Source organism: Podarcis gaigeae (assembly GCF_964106915.1).
Source record: "Podarcis gaigeae genome assembly, chromosome: 2".
Classification (NCBI taxonomy): domain Eukaryota; kingdom Metazoa; phylum Chordata; class Lepidosauria; order Squamata; family Lacertidae; genus Podarcis; species Podarcis gaigeae.
Window position 1 is genome coordinate 19,066,863 of NC_139679.1, and position 19,765 is coordinate 19,086,627.

At 42.0% G+C, this 19,765-nt stretch overlaps 1 long non-coding RNA gene across 1 annotated transcript; it reads right to left on the reverse strand.

Moving 5' to 3' along the window:
* Positions 1-1,292: 1,292 nt before the first annotated feature.
* Positions 1,293-17,976, reverse strand: LOC310839338. The gene is made up of 4 exons (XR_014561450.1): positions 16,531-17,976; positions 14,872-14,977; positions 3,806-3,917; positions 1,293-2,002 (listed from the first exon to the last, which is right to left on the reverse strand). It is a non-coding gene; the product is annotated as an uncharacterized lncRNA (long non-coding RNA).
* Positions 17,977-19,765: the final 1,789 nt, after the last annotated feature.

A 19,765-nucleotide genomic window follows, 5' to 3' on the forward strand; every position in this document is an offset into this window, starting at 1 on the left:
TCTCTTTCTGTCATCACCAGCATCCCTGCTAGCCCCCATCCCTAAAACACACTGTTTCTTCCCGGGCAAGTGGCAGTAAAAGTGGGAGCAGCAGTGATGGGCGCACAGAACCGAGAGGGTGATTTCTTCCTTCATTCTTCATACCTTACATACTAGGGTAACATGCTGGAGTAACAGTGAATCAGGGAGCAAGTCTATCAAGGACTGCCTCTTTCCATATGAACCTACAAAGATCCTGAGATCATCTTCTGAGGCCCTCCTTTGTATGCCTCCTCTTTGAGAGATTCGGAGGGTGGCAACACGAGAACAGGGCCTTCTCTGCAGTGGCTCCCCATCTGTGGAATGCTCTCCCCAGGGAAGTTTGCTTGGCGCCTTCATTATACACCTTTAGGCACCAGGCAAAAACGTTCCCTTTTAACCAGGCCTTTGGTTGTTCCGATTTACATCCTATGCCCTTTTAAAATGTGTTGTTTTTTAATGGGGGGGCAAAGCTATTTTTATTAGGTATTTTGTGGTTTTATATCTTGATTTTATTCTGTGAACTGCCCTGAGACCCCCGGGTATAGACCGGTATATAAATTCTAATAATAATAGTAATAATATCCATGCATCCATCCATCATCTCTGATATTGCTACACCACTCTTCATCCTGTAGGATCCGAGGGTGACATACAAAGATGGTCCAAACCTACCAAATGGCTACTGCAGTTTCCTATGGGATTCCCAGAAGTACCTGGCTGGTGACTGTGGAAAACAGAAGGCAAGGTAAAGGTAAAGGGACCCCTGACCTTTAGGTCCAGTCGCGGATGACTCTGGGGTTACGGTGCTCATCTCACTTTACTGGCTGAGGGAGCCAGCATACAGATTCCGGGCCATGTAGCCAGCATGACTAAGCTGCTTCTGGCAAACCAGAGCAGTGCACGGAAATGCCGTTTAACTTCCCACTGGTGTGGTACCTATTTATCTACTTGCACTTTGATGTGCTTTTGAACTGCTAGGTTGGCAGCAGCTGGGAAAGAGCAACGGGAGCTCACCCTGTTGCGGGGATTCGAACCGCCGACCTTCCGATTGGCAAGCCCAAGAGGCTCACTGGTTTAGACCACAGCGCCACCCACATCCCTTAGAAGGCAAGGTAGATGAACCTTTACTTTGATACAGCAAGGCTGGTCTAACAGTGCAATCCTAACCATGTCAACTCAGAAGTAACTCCTTGTACACTCAGTGGGGCTCACTCCCAGGTCAGTGGGTTTAGGATTACAGCACTTTGTTTTTATGTCTCTTGAGCCTATTACCCAAATGTGGGATCGTGCAGTGGCAGATTTTGACATCTCGAATTCCAGTGGCATCCTGTAAGACGCCAAAATCTGGCGTCCTCACCTCTCTCCTGTTGGACTCCATAGTTGAGGCACCTGCTGCGGCAACCCCAGAAGCTCTGCTCTGGGTGCGACCAAACCGGTTACACTCCCCAGATCCACCTTTGGGTTATGACTTGGGACATAGGGTGAGGTTGGATAATCTGATGGTACCTGTTTTTGCTGTGTGATTCCATGAGCAGCAAGCCAGTGTTAATTGCGAAGTTCAATCTTCATCACTTGAAGGTTAAATAAATGTTCTTCAATTTTCAGTTAGGGTTCACAGCCCAAATATACTGCCTTTCCCTCCTCCCCTCACAAAATCAACAATAGCAAAATCCTCCATCCCAGTCTCTTGGATGAAAAAGGTTAGGTCAGGAGAGTTTATAGCATCTCTTTTGCTTTCCTGTGTCTTCCATCTTCCTTGTATCTCTGCCTTGTGCCTGGTGGAAAAACAGGGGTTGACACTGTCAGCAAATTGACGCATGTTCTTGTATTTATATCTCCTTGCTTTCTTTCCTGCATCTGTTGTCTGTTATCTCGGGTGGAAGGGTCTTAACGAAATAATAAACGACATTGCACACATCCATGCTTTTGACAGAAGCATCTGATGTTCTTTTCTTCCCTTCCTTTTTTTAAAGATGATTTTCTTGCAGAAGCCGGAAAAGTGAAACAGAAATATTACCAAATTAAAAATGCTGTAATGCTCTAAAATGCTTATAGAAATGGTAAAACTAACTGCATACACAAGAAGACAGACAAAACAAAAACTCAGACTAGAATGGCAATGTTTCGAAGAACTCACAGACAAACACTGTTCAAGACAGAATATGTTGATATGCTTAGATTAAAGAAGTAAAGTAGAAAATATTAATTAGGGATGTCCTAATGAGATCAAAATTTAAAATTTAAAAATTGCCATATAGTATTAAATCTATAAGATAAGGAAGCTGAGATGTTGTGGGGGGGTCAAAGGTGGTGGGAACATATGGGGGTGGGAAGGATTTATGTGTATGTAAATAGTAGCCTTATTTTTGTATGTCTTTGCACTGGTAGGGTGCATTTCTTTTTCTTTTTCTGTATTATTAAAATTTAATAAAAAATAAAAATGCTAAATAACATATTAATAGAAGTATGACAAATATTTAAAACCAAATAAATACTGAAATGCATAAATTTATTGGATAGAATGCTATCCACTGGGTCCTTTTGATTCTGCAAAACGGTACAGGTATGGAAGAAATAGACAACTTTTAAACTGGACTGTTTTTTGATTCTGTGCTATGGCAGGGAGGGTGAGGGTCTGTAGCAGGGGTGAGGAACATTTCTCCTGCCTGACCACATTCTGTTCTGAACAACCTTCCAGGGTCCATGTGCCATGGGCTGGGGTGGAGGCAAAAGAGGGCAGAGCAATGAAAGCAAATAGGAACTTTGTGATAAAACTTAGTCATAAAGAGGGTTACAGATTCCTCTTTACCCTCCATCTAGGAAAACAAAAAGTAATATCAGAAATCAAGGACCCATGCCATGGAGGCAAAAATACTCCAGTAAAGTATATTGGAAATAAACGTGGAGATAGCAGACCCTCCAAGTGTCCCTATTTTCCAGGTAGTGCTTTAGGCAAGTCAATTGGAAAAATTGTGGTCTTTGGGCATTTTGCCAGAAAAAGCTCAACAACTTTAGGGGTGTCCTGGTAGTTACTTTTTGAAAGATGGCAACCCTAAATTATCTGACCCTGAGCCATTTGAAGTCAGCAACATACAGGGAAGTCTTTTATGTTTAATGTTTTTATTTATGTGGAAAGCTGCCCAGAGTGGCTGGGGCAACCGGCCAGACGGGTGGGGTATAAATAATAAAATTATTATTATTATTGAATAGGACATCCATATTTTCATCAGAGAAATGTTGAAGGGTATGAGATACACAGAATTCAACAATTATCTCATTGAAGCCTTATTTAGGTCCAGTGTAGGGGCTTGAATATGCTTAATAGTAACGGCAATATTCTGGACCTTCTAGGCCGCAACATTTAAGGGGTTAATTTTATATGAGAATATATTATGTCATACAATGGCTAGAGAAATGAAGCTGGGTTTTCTTTTGGGCTAGTCACCCTTAAAACTGATGCGGGGGGGGGGGGGGGGACTTTGTTTTGCCTTCTGTGATTTTGCAGGAAAGATTTTTTTTTGTATGACCATGGCATTATGTACATGCCCCTAGGTAGTACTGTAAACACAGCAGCATGGAAAGCACTTTGAAGAGATGTGGGTGTAGGCAAGGAAACAGAAGTACCAGGCTGGCATCTGATTGGCCACGAGGAAAACAGGATGCTGGACTAGATTGGCCATTGATCCAGCAAGCCTCCTGTGGTTATCCTATGACCAAACCAGAGCAAATGAAAAGCATTTGCGTTCATGTTAAACAAAACATCCCTTTCGTTTTGCACAGTTACCAGGGCTCTGGATGAAATTGTAATCACAGAAGAGAAGCAAGGGATTAAATTCCGTTTTAGCTTTGCTGGCACTCAGTCATAGATCCTTTCTGTCCCACTTTTGGTGGATTGTCTGAAAGATTATACAGCAATTCTGCATTTAGATGGCAAGCATAAAATCTGTAATTTTCCATGCTTTACAATGTATTTCCCATAAATTACATAGTCATATTGATGTAAAGCATATATATTTGGTGTGCACTTCTTATGCACCAAAACCACATCACAAAATGAGAAGAAGTGTGTGAGTTGTCTTGGAGTTTGCATTTTGATCCACAAAAAAGTTCAGGAGTGTCAGATTAAGTAAGACTGCTGTAAAAAGCAGACTGATCAAATCTCTCTTTTTTTTTAAATAAGATATTTATTAAAGATTTTCTTAATACAATAAAAACAAACAAACAAAACAACAATATAACTTTACAATAACCATATTTTCTTCACTTCTTTGGACTTCCTCACATCTCTCGTTCCTGCGTTCTAAGTTTTTCAAACTTTACCCAGCAATTTATCACCTTGTTTCAATTCTTATATTATAATTTCCAATATTGTGTCCCTAGTTTTAGATAATTTTACCCAAACCTTAAAAGCTTAATTTTAGCATAATATTTATCCAAAATTTGTCTTTTCTTATGTTTTCATTTATCTTCATATTTCTTTTAACTAACTTGATGGTGCCATATTGTTAATAATCTTACATCTTTCTTAACACTCATACAATTTACAGTATTTTTGTAGATAGTCCTTAAATTTCTTCCAGTCCTCCTCCACAGCCTCTTCTCCCAGGTCCCGAATTCTGCCAGTCATTTCTGCTAGCTCCATATAGTCTATCAGTTGCAATCAGTTGCATCTGCCATTCTTCCAGGGTGGGCAAATCTTGGGTTTTCCAGTGCTTGGCGAGAAGTATCCTTGCTGCTGTTGTTGCATACATAAAAAATGTCCAATCCTTCTTTAACACCCTCTGGCCGACGATGCCTAAAAGAAAGGCCTCTGGTTTCTTAAATACCTTTTTCAACTCGTTATATATCATTTCCCAGAAAGCCTTAACTCTAGGGCAGGTCCACCAGAGGTGAAAGAACGTTCCTTCGGTTTCTTTACATTTCCAACATTTATTATCAGACAAATGGTATATTTTTGCAAGCTTGACTGGGGTCATGTACCACCTATATATCATTTTCATAATATTTTCTTTCAAGGCATTACATGCAGTGAATTTCAAACCGGTGGTCCATAACCTTTCCCAGTCAGCAAACATGATATTGTACCCAATGTCCTGTGCCCATTTTATCATAGCCGATTTAACCGTTTCATCTTGTGTATTCCATTTTAGCAGCAGATTATACATTCTTGAAAGTACCTTAGTCTTAGGTTCTAACAGTTCCATTTCCAACTTTGATTTTTCCACCTGGAATCCTATCTTTTTATCCAACTTGAAAACCTCTTTGATCTGAGCGTAATGTAACCAATCTCGCACTTTATCTTTTAGTTTCTCCAAACTCTGCAACCTCCAATTATCTCCATCTTTTTCTATTATTTCCCAATATTTCGGCCATTTGGCCTCCATATTGAGTCTTTTCCGGGCCTTAGCTTCCATTGGTGATAACCACCTTGGGGTCTTATTTTCCAATAGGTCTTTATATTTTATCCAGACATTAAACACTGCTTTCCTAACAATATGGTTCTTGAAAGCCTTATGACTTTTGACCCTGTCATACCACAAATATGCATGCCATCCATAAGCATTGTTAAAACCTTCCAGATCCAAAACCTCAGTGTTTTCAAGAAGCAGCCAGTCTTTCAACCAGGAGAAAGCTGCTTATTCATAGTACAACTTTAAGTCTGGCAGGGCAAAGCCCCCTCTTTCTTTAGCATCAGTTAGTATCTTGAACTTAATTCTGGGCTTTTTGCCCTGCCAGACAAATTTGGAAATATCTCTTTGCCACCTCCCAAAACACTCAATTTTATCCACAATCTGTAAAGTCTGGAACAAAAACAGCATTTTTGGCAATACATTCATCTTTATAGCAGCAATTCGTCCTGACAAGGAAAGTTTCAATCTTGACCAAACTTCTAAATCCCTTTTGATTTCAGACCAACACTTTTCATAGTTATCCTTAAATAAACTCATGTTTTTCGCTGTTATGTTTACCCCTAGGTATCTTACTTTTTTAACCACGTTTAACTCTGTCTCTTTCTGAAACCTTTCTGATTCTAAAGGTGTTAATTTTTCCCCCCAATACCTTAGTTTTCTGCTTGTTGAGTTTAAATCCCGCCACCCGACCAAACTCCTGAATCAATTGTAATACCCTTTTCGTGCTAGATTCTGGCTCCTGTAGGGTCAAAACTAGGTCATCTGCAAATGCTTTAAGTTTATACTGTTTCACTCCGACCTGAATTCCTTCCACCAACCGGTCTCCTCTAATCATATTCAAGAGCACCTCCAGGACCGAATTAATAACAAAGGGGAGATAGGGCAACCTTGTCGTGTTCCTTTTTCGATTTTGAACTCTTCCGTCACCACATTGTTCACTATCAATTTAGCCTTTTGTTCTGAATAAATTGCCTCTATCCCATTCTCAAATCCCCGTCCCACTCCCATCCCTTCCAAATTTTTCTTCATAAACTTCCATGAGATGTTATCAAAGGCCTTCTCCGCATCTATAAATATTAACACTGCTTTTGTATTAATATTTGTTTGCAAAAGCTCCAAAATGTGAATAATGTTCCTTGTGTTAGCAAACAAATGTCTACCTGGGAGAAAGCCTGCCTGGTCCTTGTGAATTACTTCATTTAAAACTTTTTGAAATCTGCTTGCTAAAATGTCTGCAAATATTTTGTAATCCACATTTAGGAGGGAGATGGGGCGGTAATTCTTAAGTTGTGTCTTTTCAGTTTCTAGTTTAGGTATCAATGTGATGAAAGCTTCTTTCCACGACTCCGGTGCCTTCTTCCCCTCCATAATTTCATTGCAAACCTCCATTAATGGATGTATCAGATAGTCTTTAACTGTCTTATAATATTTGGAGGTAAGCCCATCTGGCCCTGGAGCAAATCTCTTCACCAAACCTTAGTCTTCACTGAACAGCCCAGCCAGCATTGGCACTTAGTGATGCGACCACTGAACTGTGCATGTATGAACTAACAACACAACACAGAGATGCAGCCTTAATAAAGGCAAAGGAAAAGGCAAAAGACCCCTGGAAGGTTAAGTAAAGGACCCCATGATGGTTAAGTCCAGTCAAAGGTGACTATGGGGTTGTGGCACTCATCACGCTTTTCAGGCCGAGGGAGCTGGCATTTGTCCACAGACAGCTTTCCGGGTCATGTGGTCAGCATGACTTAACCACTTTTGGTGCAACAGGACACCGTGGCAGAAAGCAGAGCACACAGAAATGCTGTTTACCTTCTCGCTGTAGCAGTACCTATTTATCTACTTGCACTGGTGTTCTTTCAAACTGCTAGGTTGGCAGGAGCTGGGACAGAGCAATGGGAACTCACTCCGTCACGGGGATTCAAACCGCCAACCTTCTGAACAGCAAGCCCAAGAGGGTCAGTGGTTTAGACCACAGCGCCACCCAGGGTTATCACAGACCCCCTTATTACAGGGCTGGACACCATGAAGTAACAGCAGAGAGACTTGAAGGTAGAGCTATAGCTGTGAAAGAGGAGCAGAGGTGGAAGCACACAGAGTGAGGAAGAGGCACCATGAAAATGAAGTTCTCCTCTTGGAGTATTGCTGCTCCCTTCAGTATTCAACAGAGTCCTTAACACATCTTATTTGCAGTGTTATGCACCCCCACCACAAACCCTTGGAGACTTCCTACTTGCCAAAACTCTTTCATTTCAGGGACATCATTCAAAGACAAAAGAAGTGAAGAGAAAAGCTTTCTTCTGAAGATGAACCAGAGACTACAGTGGTACCTAGGGTTACATACGCTTCAGGTTACATACGCTTCAGGTTACATACGCTTCAGGTTACAGACTCCGCTAACCCAGAAATAGTACCTCGGGTTAAGAACTTTGCTTCAGGATGAGAACAGAAATTGTGCTCTGGCGGCGCAGCAGCAGCAGGAGGCCCCATTAGCTAAAGTGGTGCTTCAGGTTAAGAACAGTTTCAGGTTAAGAATGGACCTCCGGAACGAATTAAGTACTTAACCTGAGGTACCACTGTATTTAAAAGGGCTTTTTGCTATGTGCCCCAACAGTCCCTTTGATAGGACTGATTCCACCAGAACTTTCCCCCATGTTTGTGTCTGTGTTTATGTGACTTTTTAGAAGTCTCTGCCGAGCACATGGCTTTTCCATGCCCATATGTGTCATAGGAGAGATAGAAAATGGCACTATTTTCTCCCTTAGAAGCAATCATGGTGTAATTTCTTACTATGACAAGCTATAACTTTCAGTGGTGGTTTAGAGATAGTTATTCCATATATCATATTTTCTTCTCCCAGTACTGTTCATCTGCCATCTGGCGAAATATTGGAGGGCAGAGATAGCTGAGATTCAAAGGGGCTGCATGAGCAGAAATCACTTGTGAAAGGCAGGGCCCCCAATTTTGGGCAGCCCTCTACCCCCTGAAGTCTCCTCTGCCTCCCCGCTACTCCTGAGGCTTGCAATATCCTCAAAACAACCTGAAGTGTAGTGTTGTGTGAGCTTCTGGAGGGGGGGGGGAATTCAGTGCCCTGCGTTAAAGAAGTGAAAGGGCTTTTATATATCCAGTGCTATCATTGGATCCAAGCGATTGGCAGTATAATACAGTAGACCTGCAACTGATGTGTGATTTATTACGCAATTGCAGCTTTGCAAAGGCAATAGGAAAATCAGCAAACAAGCGAACAAACAAACAAGCAAATGGAGAGCAAGCAGTTGGAAGGAGCTGTCTGAGATCTTGCGATCTCACCCCACAAGATCTCGCACGACTTTTTCCGAGAATCAGGTTTAGCAAAGCAGCACACTTTAAAAGCTCATGCTGTGATAGGCTTTTGCTGCAGTGGAAAGAGTTTTTAAGCCCCACCCTCACCCACCTAGCTTTCCAGACTTTCAGAGGCGTGCTAAGGTAGGGATATTGGGGGTGCGGGTGGCGCTGTGGTCTACACCATCCCATTGTTCTGCCTGGACACTGAGGTCCAGTGCTGAGGGCCTTCTGGTGGTTCCCTCACTGCGAGAAGTGAAGTTACAGGGAACCAGGCAGAGGGCCTTCTTGGTAGTGGCGCCCACCCCGTGGAATGCCCTTCCACCATGTGTCACAGAAATAAACAACTATCTGAAGTTTAGAAGACATCTGAAGGCAGCCCTGTTTAGGGAATCTTTTAATATTTGGTGAATTACTGTATTTTAATATTTTGTTGAAAGCCACCCAGAATAGCTTGGGAAACCCAGACAGAGGGGCGGGGTATAAAAAAATACTATTATTATTATTATTATTATTAACCACTGAGCCTCTTGCTCTTGCCGATCAGAAGGTTGGCGGTTCAAATCCCTGTGACGGGGTGAGCTCCCATTGCTCTGTTCCAGCTTTTGCCAACCTAGCAGTTCAAAAGCATGCCAGTGCAAGTAGATAAATAGGTACCACTGCGGTGGGAAGGTAAACAGCATTTCCGTGCACCCTGGTTTCCGGGTTCCTTGCACCAGAAGTGGTTTAGCCATGCTGGCCACATGACCTAGAAAGCTGTCTGTGGACAAACACTGGCTCCCTTGGCTTGAAAGCGAGATGAGCGCTGCAACCCCATAGTCGCCTTTGACTGGACTTAACCATCCAGGGGTCCTTTACCTTTTTTTTTTTTAAGGTAGAGATAGTACTGTGGGATGGTTTCAGTGTCCTTGAGGACTTTGTGAGATTTTGCCTTTGCATGTGAAGCCATGGAACATTACCCCCATGTAAGTTGTGGGCCTGCTGTATATGAAATGGCTGTTATAAAGGTAAGATTTATTTATTACTGAATCCTCACAACAACCCTGTGAGGAAGGTTAAGCTGAGATAGTGAGCTGTGACTGACAAGTAAGTTATTTGGACACCGGGAGACAGAAATTTCTGTGGTTCTAACAAGCTTCTGTTTTCCCCATCCCTGAATTTTTTCTTTCTCGGTTTCTTTTCTGTGCAATCTCTGCAATTTGAGGTCAGGTACTCTCTCTAATTTATTCTCTGCAAATTCTACTACACAGTAAGTGGCTGTTAAATAATAGCCTCCCACAAAAAAACCTGGCAAATGCAAAATGTGGAAATTTTGCCAAGAAGCAGCCTACGGTACACATTAAGAATTCACATATAGTTAACTTACAGTACAATGATACACATGTCCACTCAGAAGAAAGGATGGCTGTTATCTGTCAAAGTTAATTTCTCATTTTTTGTTTTGTTTTTACAATCTTAAGTCCAGTTCTTAATGTTTTCAATTAAGTTTATTATTTTGTTAATGAAAAAAGTCTTCATGAAAATTCATCACCATTTTAGTGTGGATTGTTCCTCATGCACAATCTTTTATGAAACTTCGTCTAATATAAACATTTTTGCAGAGCAAAATGTAATGAATTTTTAGAATTTTGTTTTCACTAATATGCATTTATATGCACACTCTACTCTGGCCTGTACATTTTTCTATGCATGACTTGACTGGAGAACTGCACTGCAAAATTCAGATATGCAATTTGCAAAGAAATTGCAAATTTCAGTTCACTTATTGTTTTGGAAGGTGTGAATTAGGTAGGGTCAAGTTTAAAGGCTAACTGGATTGAATTTCCCCCCTATCCCCACTCTTTGTGTTTTGTGGGGCTTACTCCCAGGTAAGTGAATACAGGATTGTAGTACTCTTGAAATAAATCTTGCTATGGATTTTGAACTGAGAACTGCATTGGGACATTTGGGAAATATAAATATTAGTGACTAACAAAAATGTGATTCACAAATTTATAATCAAGGTGCAGATCAGGCTTAACTTTATAACAGGCTTTACAAAGACTGAACCCTTCAAGCATCTTAAATGATAACAGATGTGGACCACTCCTTTCAATGCAAAAAACAAACAAACAGCCTGGTGACCCAGTCTTGAGACCTTTAGGACTCATAATAGAAGCCGCATCAACATATCAGATGGAGGTCACTAAATCTTTCCTCTGAAATATATTCTCTGCTGAAACCAGTTCATGAATGACACAAGACATCATGATAAAAACAAACTGAGAAATTATTTAAGACTCCTGACCAGAACTTAGTTTTCTTTGTCACTTTCTGCCCAGAAATCTATTTCTCCTACCCAAGAAAAATGAGCAATACAACGCTTTTCCTTCAGTGAGTGAATATTATGGTGATATATAATGACACTGGGCTGTATTGATAGAAGGGGAGTTATAATGGAGGAAAATGGTACTCTTTCAGCCTGGAGCAAGTTTAATATCACCATTATTATTAAATAATGTTGGATATTTTCTTTTATGCAGTGCCTCCATTTCTTCTGTCCCAAGTCTCTCAGCTCAGAAATGACTGGGCTATTAAAGTTTGCCTGTCATCTCAATACTTCCAGGAAACTCACAAGCAGGACATGAATGCAGTGCTCCTCTGCTATTTGTCCCAACATATATTCAAAGATAGGCTGTTTCTAAACATGGATGCTCTAGTCACTCATCAAAGTGATATTTTTTTACCTCCATTCTCTATGAACTTGTCTAGTTCCTTTGTATACTTCCTCCCAGAAGCTTTTAACTTTCTTGCATTCCCACCATAGATGGTAAAATGTCCCTTCCTTTTGTTTGCATTTCCAACATTTGTTGTCTACCTTGTACATCTTGGCCAATTTCACGGGTGTCATATACCACCTGTATTGCATTTTCATCACATTTTCCCTGAGTGACATACAGGCCGTAAATTTTATATTCACTCTCCAAAGCTTTTCCCAGTCTTCCATTTGAATATTATACCCGAAATCCCTCGCCCACTGTACCATCACTGACTTCACCTCCTCATCCTTCGTGTGCCACTCCAAAAGTATTTTATACATTTTAGAGAGGTTTTTATGTTCACTGTTTATTATCTCTTTTTGAAATATTGATTCTTTTTCCTCATAGCCCCTTTCCTTCACCTCTGCTTTAAACATCTCATTTATCTGGAAGTAGTGGAGCCACCCCTGTGTGAGCGTTTTAACCTGGTCGTATGGTTTAACTTTCCACTTCCCTCCTTCATTTATGACCATTTCTCCATACTTCCCCCTCTTTTCTTCCATATTAACTTTCTTAACGCTTGTTAAATCCTGGGGAGAAAGCCAGTGTGGTGTTGTCTAGTTCCTTTTTCATCCAAGTCAGTGGCCATCCCTGTATCTGAAGGGATGAAACCTGACAAATTTCAGAACGATAGTTGCAATGGTTCTCCCACAAGGAAAGACTACTATTTTTGGGATAACCACAAGAGGAATTGTAGGGGTAGGGTGGTAGAAAAAAAGACAGCAGATTCTCAGGGAATGCCTGCCTCCAGCAAAGACCAAGTTATGCCCAATGATCACTGATGGTAGTGAGGCTCCTGCCCTTCTCAGCTTTTTTTTTTTTTTTTAATTCCATGTTTGGAATCGTTAGAATAAAGATTGGAAAGAAAACTGCCAATTTCATAATGCTATTATACAAATCTGTGGTGAAACCACGCTTGGAATACTGTGCACAGTTCTGGACACATCATAAGAACATGAGATCAGGGTCAGACCAATGGCTCATCTCTTCCAGAATCCTGTTCTCACAGTGGCCAACCAGATCAGGGAAGTTTTTTAGTGTGTGGTGGTGTTTTACTATTTGTTGTTGTTGTTGTTGGGAGCTGCCCAGAGTGGCTGGGGCAACCAGATGGGTATTATTATTATTAAATTTAATTTAATATTAAAAGTAGGAGATTCTAGCACAAGAGCCCTCTCCCCTCCTGTGGTTTCCAGCAATTAGTTTTCAGAAGCCTTGCTGTGTCTCAATCTTCACCCCCAAAATGAATATACTCTTGATCAAAGAACAATGCTCCTTCAAGCTGGGATGTCCATCCTCAAGAGGGAAACAAGATGGAGCCATGTAGGCATGGGGAGATGAGGATCCGGCTGGCAGGGCTGCTAGGAAGTCACAAGGATATAGCCGATGAGGTCTCAAGGGTGTGACAAGTTCTGGTTTTCTCCCTTGCAAAGATGCTGTGAGCACTTTACAGCTCAGAGGAAGATGAGGGGGAAAGTTGGGAAATAATTGGAGAGGAAGGGAGGCAGAGCCAGAGCATTCCAGACCCACCATCTCCTAGAACCCGGAAAGCCTTAAAAGTAGAAGAGCAAAGAGCTCGGCAGTGGCGGAGGAAGGGTGTGTGTGGTCCTCGCTGGGTGTCATCAATGAGGAGGGGCGACAACATGACAAAAAAATGAGTTTAAAAAAATAATTTCAAAAAATTGGAGTCACGAAACCTTTTAGTTCAGTCAACAAATGTAACGAAACACGGCTGGCACTGGGCACCACACCATGGGGGACGGCACTCCCGCAGGGCCTGCAGTGTGCCCGAGCCACACATCTCTCCTGGGAGTGACATGGTGGCTTGGGCACCTGAAGGCTCCGTGCTGCCTGAAACGGCAGCGTGGGACTTATGTCTCCCACCAGCTCTCCCTCAGCTGCCCTATAGCTGAGGGGGAGGCAGCGAAGAGGCTCCACACAGCTTGCCCGGCTGCAGGATGTGTGTGCTGTACCAGGCACCCGAGAGCTAGTTACACAGCTAGAGCTCGGAGACAGATGGCCCTAAGTGGCAACTGTAAGGGTGTTTGTGTGTGTGTGTGTGTGTGTGTGTGTGCGCTGTTGATGAATAAGGAAGTGGGGGGAAAGGGAGGGTGAAGATTTCCTCAGGACAATGCCATTACAGTGGTACCTCAGGTTACAAATGCTTCAGGTTACAGACACTTCAGGGTACAGACTCCGTTAACCCAGAAATATTACCTCGGGTTAAGAACTTTGCTTCAGGATGAGAATAGAAATCGTGCAGCAGCGGGAGGCCCCATTAGCTAAAGTGGTGCTTCAGGTTAAGAACAGTTTCAGGTTAAGAACGGACCTCCGGAACCAATTAAGTTTTTAACCCGACGTACCACTGTATTCCAAGAAGCTGCATTCTCAAGCCTCTCTCTGTCAACATTGAATAAAAAGCAGGTGGTAAGGACTTTTCCTTGTCTTATCTGTTCCTGGCAACCTGCCACCTGATACCATGCCCTAAAAGGTAACATCAAAAGGCTGCCAAGCCTCCTTCACGCTACCCAAGAATACCCCTTTCATCATGGCTGGTCTCTCCTGCTACTTTTTTTTAAAAAGCTATTAATATATTTATGTGCCTTCTCACAATAAGAAACCAAGAAACCGATTTCCAGCTTTCTGAATAAAAATGACTTCCTAGCAACAATGGGACTCCTGGGAAATACAGTGCCCTCCTTCTGATTATGCCTGCGCTGAAAGAGCTCCAAACATATCCAGATTGTTATGATGATAAGATGATACGAAATGTACCAAAAATGCAAATATTTAAGTGGAATCGAGATCTTACCATGTCTGCTTAAATGCATCAGGCAGGGGATGAGGCAGTGACAGAGTGAATCAAAATATGCTGCAGCTTATGTTAGCACAAGACGTTAAATAGAACATGAAGTGCAGTTACATTTTTATTCCTAGAATTAGGAAGTCTTTATCGCCACTTCTCTTATTTTATTGCTCTGATGCCTGATAGCAGAGGGGTGGAGGAATTGGGAACGGGTGGCGGCGCATAGCTAAATATAACAGTCTGTCTGTGGATTGCATCAATGGGATGTGTAATGGAGATAATAAAAGGCACAGGTGAGCGAGTGTGTGAAACAGGCTAACAACCAGCTTGTCACAAGTTCCTGAAACCTCTAGAAGCTGCTGTTTTCCCGCCCCATGGAAAGAGAGTAATTTTGGCAATATACCTAGAGGAAAAGACTGTATCACAAAATTTATTTTCAAATATACAAAAGGTGGGGGGGGGGGGGAGAGACAATAGCACCAAGTGTCAACCACAGACATCTATTTAGTATTCTTACATTTTAGGAGTGCATCAGTCCAGGTCAACTTGTTGGCGTTGTTGGCATGCTTGGTTCTCTGCGGTGGTTGAAGGCAAGGAGGAGGGCTCTGTACTGCTTGCCCAATCTTAAATGAATGCACTTATTATAATGTACGCATAGACACATAACATGATCTCAAGTCTCTCTGCACTTTTCTGGAGGAGTCTTCCTGGGCCCGCCAGCAGCTGCTTGTTCTGATCTAATGATGTTGCTTCTGCAAATATTACAAGATTTGGAAACCCCCCAAATGCAGTGATAATATAATGAATGGGATTGTGGTGCCTTTTTGTGATCAGGTGAAAATCATGGAGGTGCTGCTGGGTCCAGCCTTGATATTTGAGGAGTGGGCTAGGATAGAAACCAGAAGTAACCCAGCCAACTAGAAACCCAAAGTGGTGAGAAGGTTCTCCAGAACCGAGACTGCAGTGGCTTTCAAATCTGTGCTCTGGGGGAACCATAGACTTCCCCAAAAACTACAAGGGTTTTGTCAGAAGCTTTATTGAGAGGTAGTTTGCTTCCTCTGGCATAAACAACTGTCCACAGGGCAGGGTTCATTCTAGGGTTCATTTTCAATTTACATGAAGCTATGGTGAGGCCAAATCGAGAGTTTACCTCAGAATGCTTCCAGGAATGATAGAACATTGGAAGGAGTCTTGTGTTGAGTCAGCTGTTTGGTACAACTAGCTTGGCATTGTGATTTGCAGTGGCTTATGAGGGTTTCTGAGAGGGTTCTCTCTCAGACCTACCTAGAGATTCCAGGACCTCCTGTATGCAAAACCAGATGCTCTAACACTGAGCTATTGTAAAGATAAAAAGTAAAGGACCCCATGATGGTTAAGTCCAATCAAAGGCGACTATGGGGTTGCGGCACTCATCTCACTTTCAGGCCGAGGGAGCCGGCGTTTGTTCACAGACAGCTTTCCTGGTCATGTGGCCAACATGACTAAAGTGCTTCTGGTGCAATGGGACACCATGACAGAAACCAAAGCACACAGAAATGCCATTTACCTTCTCGCTGCAGCAGTACCTATTTATCTACTTGCACTAGCATGCTTTTGAACTGCTAGGTTGGCAGGAGCTGGGACAAAGCAACAGGATCTCACCCCATCGTGGGGATTCGAACCACTGACCTTTTGATTGGCAAGAGCAAGAGGCTCAGTGGTTTAGACCACAGCGCCACCTGTGTCCCTCATGGGGATTCCAACCTCCGACCCTTCATCTATAATGCACAGGACTGAAGGTTCACTGCATTTTCAATTACAGCAGAAACCCAGGGTGAAATGGTATGAAAAGGGTCTCCTGGCGGCCAGAAGTTTGCAAACCACTGCTAAAAAGACAAGCACCCTCTGCCTGGGGCCACAGAACTCCCTTATTCCAACTATCAGTAGACACAGGAACTGTGAGTCAGGCTAGGTGGCTGGGGCTTCAAGATCAGTGAGTGTCAGAACATATTTACCTTTTGCCAGTCACTGTAGTTTAAGGGAAAATATTATGAAAGCCCTGTCAAAGGCTGGTGGGCCTGGGACTTAGTAATGCTTGTCATTCAGTCCTTTTAGTGTTTCTAACATGACAATCAGAGGAAGAAATGCCTGAAAGATTTTGGGATAGAACACAAATTGAAGGTGTTTCTTTCTTTACCTTTTAATCTGAGGGCAGGAGAGACACAAAAGGACTTCAATTCCAGTTGGGGTGCATTCAATCCAGGAATATTTTCATGAAATCTAATTGTGTTAAATGCAAGATGTGACAGCTCAATTAATTTGTATTTGAATATAGTTGTGCCTTCACATTTACCTCGGGAAAGGGATACATGAATCAACTTAGGTTCTTCTCAGTTTCTCATTTTTTTCCAATCTTAAATTCAGTTCTCCACATTTCTGCATTTTATAAAAAAATCCCTCATGAAGACTTGTCAGCCATTTAGCAAATTTCTCCTAATAAACAAATGTTAGCATGCAATTTTGACTGATATATACATTTTTGCAAACAATTTCCCCCAGTATAATGCAATCTTTGTATGCCTTGCTCACTTAGATAAATGTATTTATGCACACTTTCTCTTAATAAGTGCATTTTGGTTGGGTTGGAAAACTACATTGCAAAACTCTGAGTAGTACGAATGCCAAAGGATAGCTGTCTTTAGGCTTCACATATTCTGTGATAATCTTTACAGCTTTTGTCCGATTTTGGAGCCTTGATGTTTCTTGAAGTCTTCGTCATGCCTTTGGTGATCTGTCCCTTTAGTCTGACCTGAATTGTTGTAAGCTATGAATAAAGCTTTCTTTCTTATGTACACCTAAGAGTCTGTCATTGCATTGGGAGGCAAGACAGGACTCTTTAAGTCCTACTGGACTTTCATTGGCAGTGAGGAAGTGAAGGCAGAAGACACTTTTGAGCTCCAATTTGCATTTTAAAAGCCCCCACCATTTCCCTGCCATTGTTTCCAATGAGATGGAAATATTTTCATCAGCTTCTCCCTCATTCTGAGAATCTCGTTGCCTTTCTGCATCATTTATTGCATTTTATCCAAGACGTCTACTGGTTTTTGATGCCTTTTTTCTTTATATTTTGCCCCCAAGTCCTCCTCACTCCCCCTCTGAGTTCCATTTCCATTTTTTCCCCATTTTTCTTACTTCCATCTCCACTTTGTTTCTCTTGTCTGCTTGCCATAATTGCTTCTGTTGATTAAGCTCTGGTTAATCACTGGACACTTCAATCTGATAGGTGCTCCCCTTCCCTTACCCAATTTATTTTGGTTTGGTTTGCCTCATGGGCCTTGTCTATTGGCATATAACCAACTCAATTGTGACACTGAATCGCTATGTCCTGTGCCTTAAAGTCACACTCATTCCCTTACAGTTTAATGCAAATATCTCTTGGCTTGACCACTCCTGTTTGCTTTGTAGTATTTATTGTTGTTCTTCGCTTTCAAGTTCTTTTGCTTCAATTAAATCTAGTCTCTGATCTGGTATCAGGTTTCAGGTCCGGAGACCAGAAGTATAGTAAGAGCAATTAATTATATTCAGTTATTTACTCCATGATTTCCAAATATTTTACTGTCCTGGATATTGATCCATTCCCTTTTCCTTCCAATCATTTCTAGTTGTCCATTTTTGTCTTCACAAGTCCTTTGCTTTGAGTTCTTTTCCAGCCGATAAGTTTGGTGTCTGGCCCAGGGCTGGCGTCTAGCCCAGAAATTAAGTAGTAGTGTTGATTATTTCACTACTCCAGATTACATTCCTGTTTGAAAAGTTCTTAAGGACTGATCTGTATTCTTTGCTTCATAATACTTGTTCTTCAGAGTGAGAAATCTGTCTTTTAAAATATTTTCTCTGGGAGCTCTGAGTTTCTGCTGTTTACTGCATGGCCAGCAGGACCCCCCCCCCCACTTGTTACTAGCTGTGTGTGATGCCTGATTATCGTCTTCCAAACTCCTCTATTCCGAACTTAAAAATGGAAAGCGTAATGCTGGTGGTCAACAAAAGAGGATTAAAGACTCTCTCAAGGCAAATCTTAAAAAAGTAGTATAAACACTAACAATTGGGAAACACTTGCCTGTGAGAGCTCCAATTGGAGAACAGCCTTTACCAAAGGTGTCATGGGCTTTGAAGACACTTGAACTCAGGACACAAGGGAGAAACATGCTAAGAGGAAGGCATGCTTGGCAAACCCTCACCGTGATCAACTCCCGCCTAGAAACCTATGTCCCCACTGTGGAAGGATGTGTAGATCCAGAATTGGCCTCTACAGTCACTTACAGACTCATTGTTAAAACCGTGTTTATGGAAGACCATCTTACTTGGCTATGAGTGATTGCCAAAGTAGGAGGAGGAGGAGGAGGAGGAGGAGGAGGAGGAGGAGGAGGAGAAGAAGAAGAAGAAGAAGAAGAAGAAGAAGAAGAAGAAGAAGAAGAAGAAGAAGAAGAAGAAGTAATGCCTAATAAAGGTTTGGGCTAATAAAGTAAGTTCCTAGATGTGGTGTTCTGGGAGAGGGGCATACATTGAATAGTACAAATCTGAGTGGCATTATACCAAGTTAATACGCACATGTGCTCATCATCAGCACACACAAAGCAACATTATGAACCAGAAGACCACTCTCAGAAAAGCAAAGTTATTTTCTGAGAGATCTCTGGGAAAGCTCATGAGCATCAAGAAAATTCTTAACTGAGTCAAGGAGAGATCACACAGCCATATCCTGGAACAGTGCCAGCAAATCCCCATTCCCTGTGTGGGCATGGAGCAGAGGTTTGATTGGTCCACTATTCACAGCAGACCAATCTGACCCGACACTCTCAAACTTGCTTGTGGATTGGAACCCAACACCTAGTTGGATTATCCACTTCTCAGTATTATGCACTTCTGGTGTGCAAAAAGTGTGCAAAGAATATACATTTTTACAGATAAGATGCATGCTTTACTGGTGAATGCATCGAAAAGGCTGTATTTTACATAAAAGTCCGGTGTGGGGGGAATGCACAGAAATTTGTATATGCAATGGGATGCAATGGACTCATGACTGAGTGCCAGTCACACCAAAGCAGTGCAAAATTTGCTGGTCAGCCTATTCCTGTGTCCATGTCATTCCTGATTTAGCCATTTCCTCCTTTTTCTTTCTTTCTTGACTATTTTTTCATGATAGTCCAAACAGTGTTTTCAAACGTAGGATCTATTGATAGAGGTCAGACATCTCATTTTCTGGTTGGAAAACAAGGTCAGCTCCTTTGTCAAACTTGGCTCAAATGTATATACAAATCTAAGGCAGAGCAAGAGAAGATTTGCCTTTATTTATGGCAATACCCATGTCCTATAATGTTCTTCAGGTCTGATTTAATGCAAGTGCCATTTCCAACTTTGACTTCCCAGTTATTGGC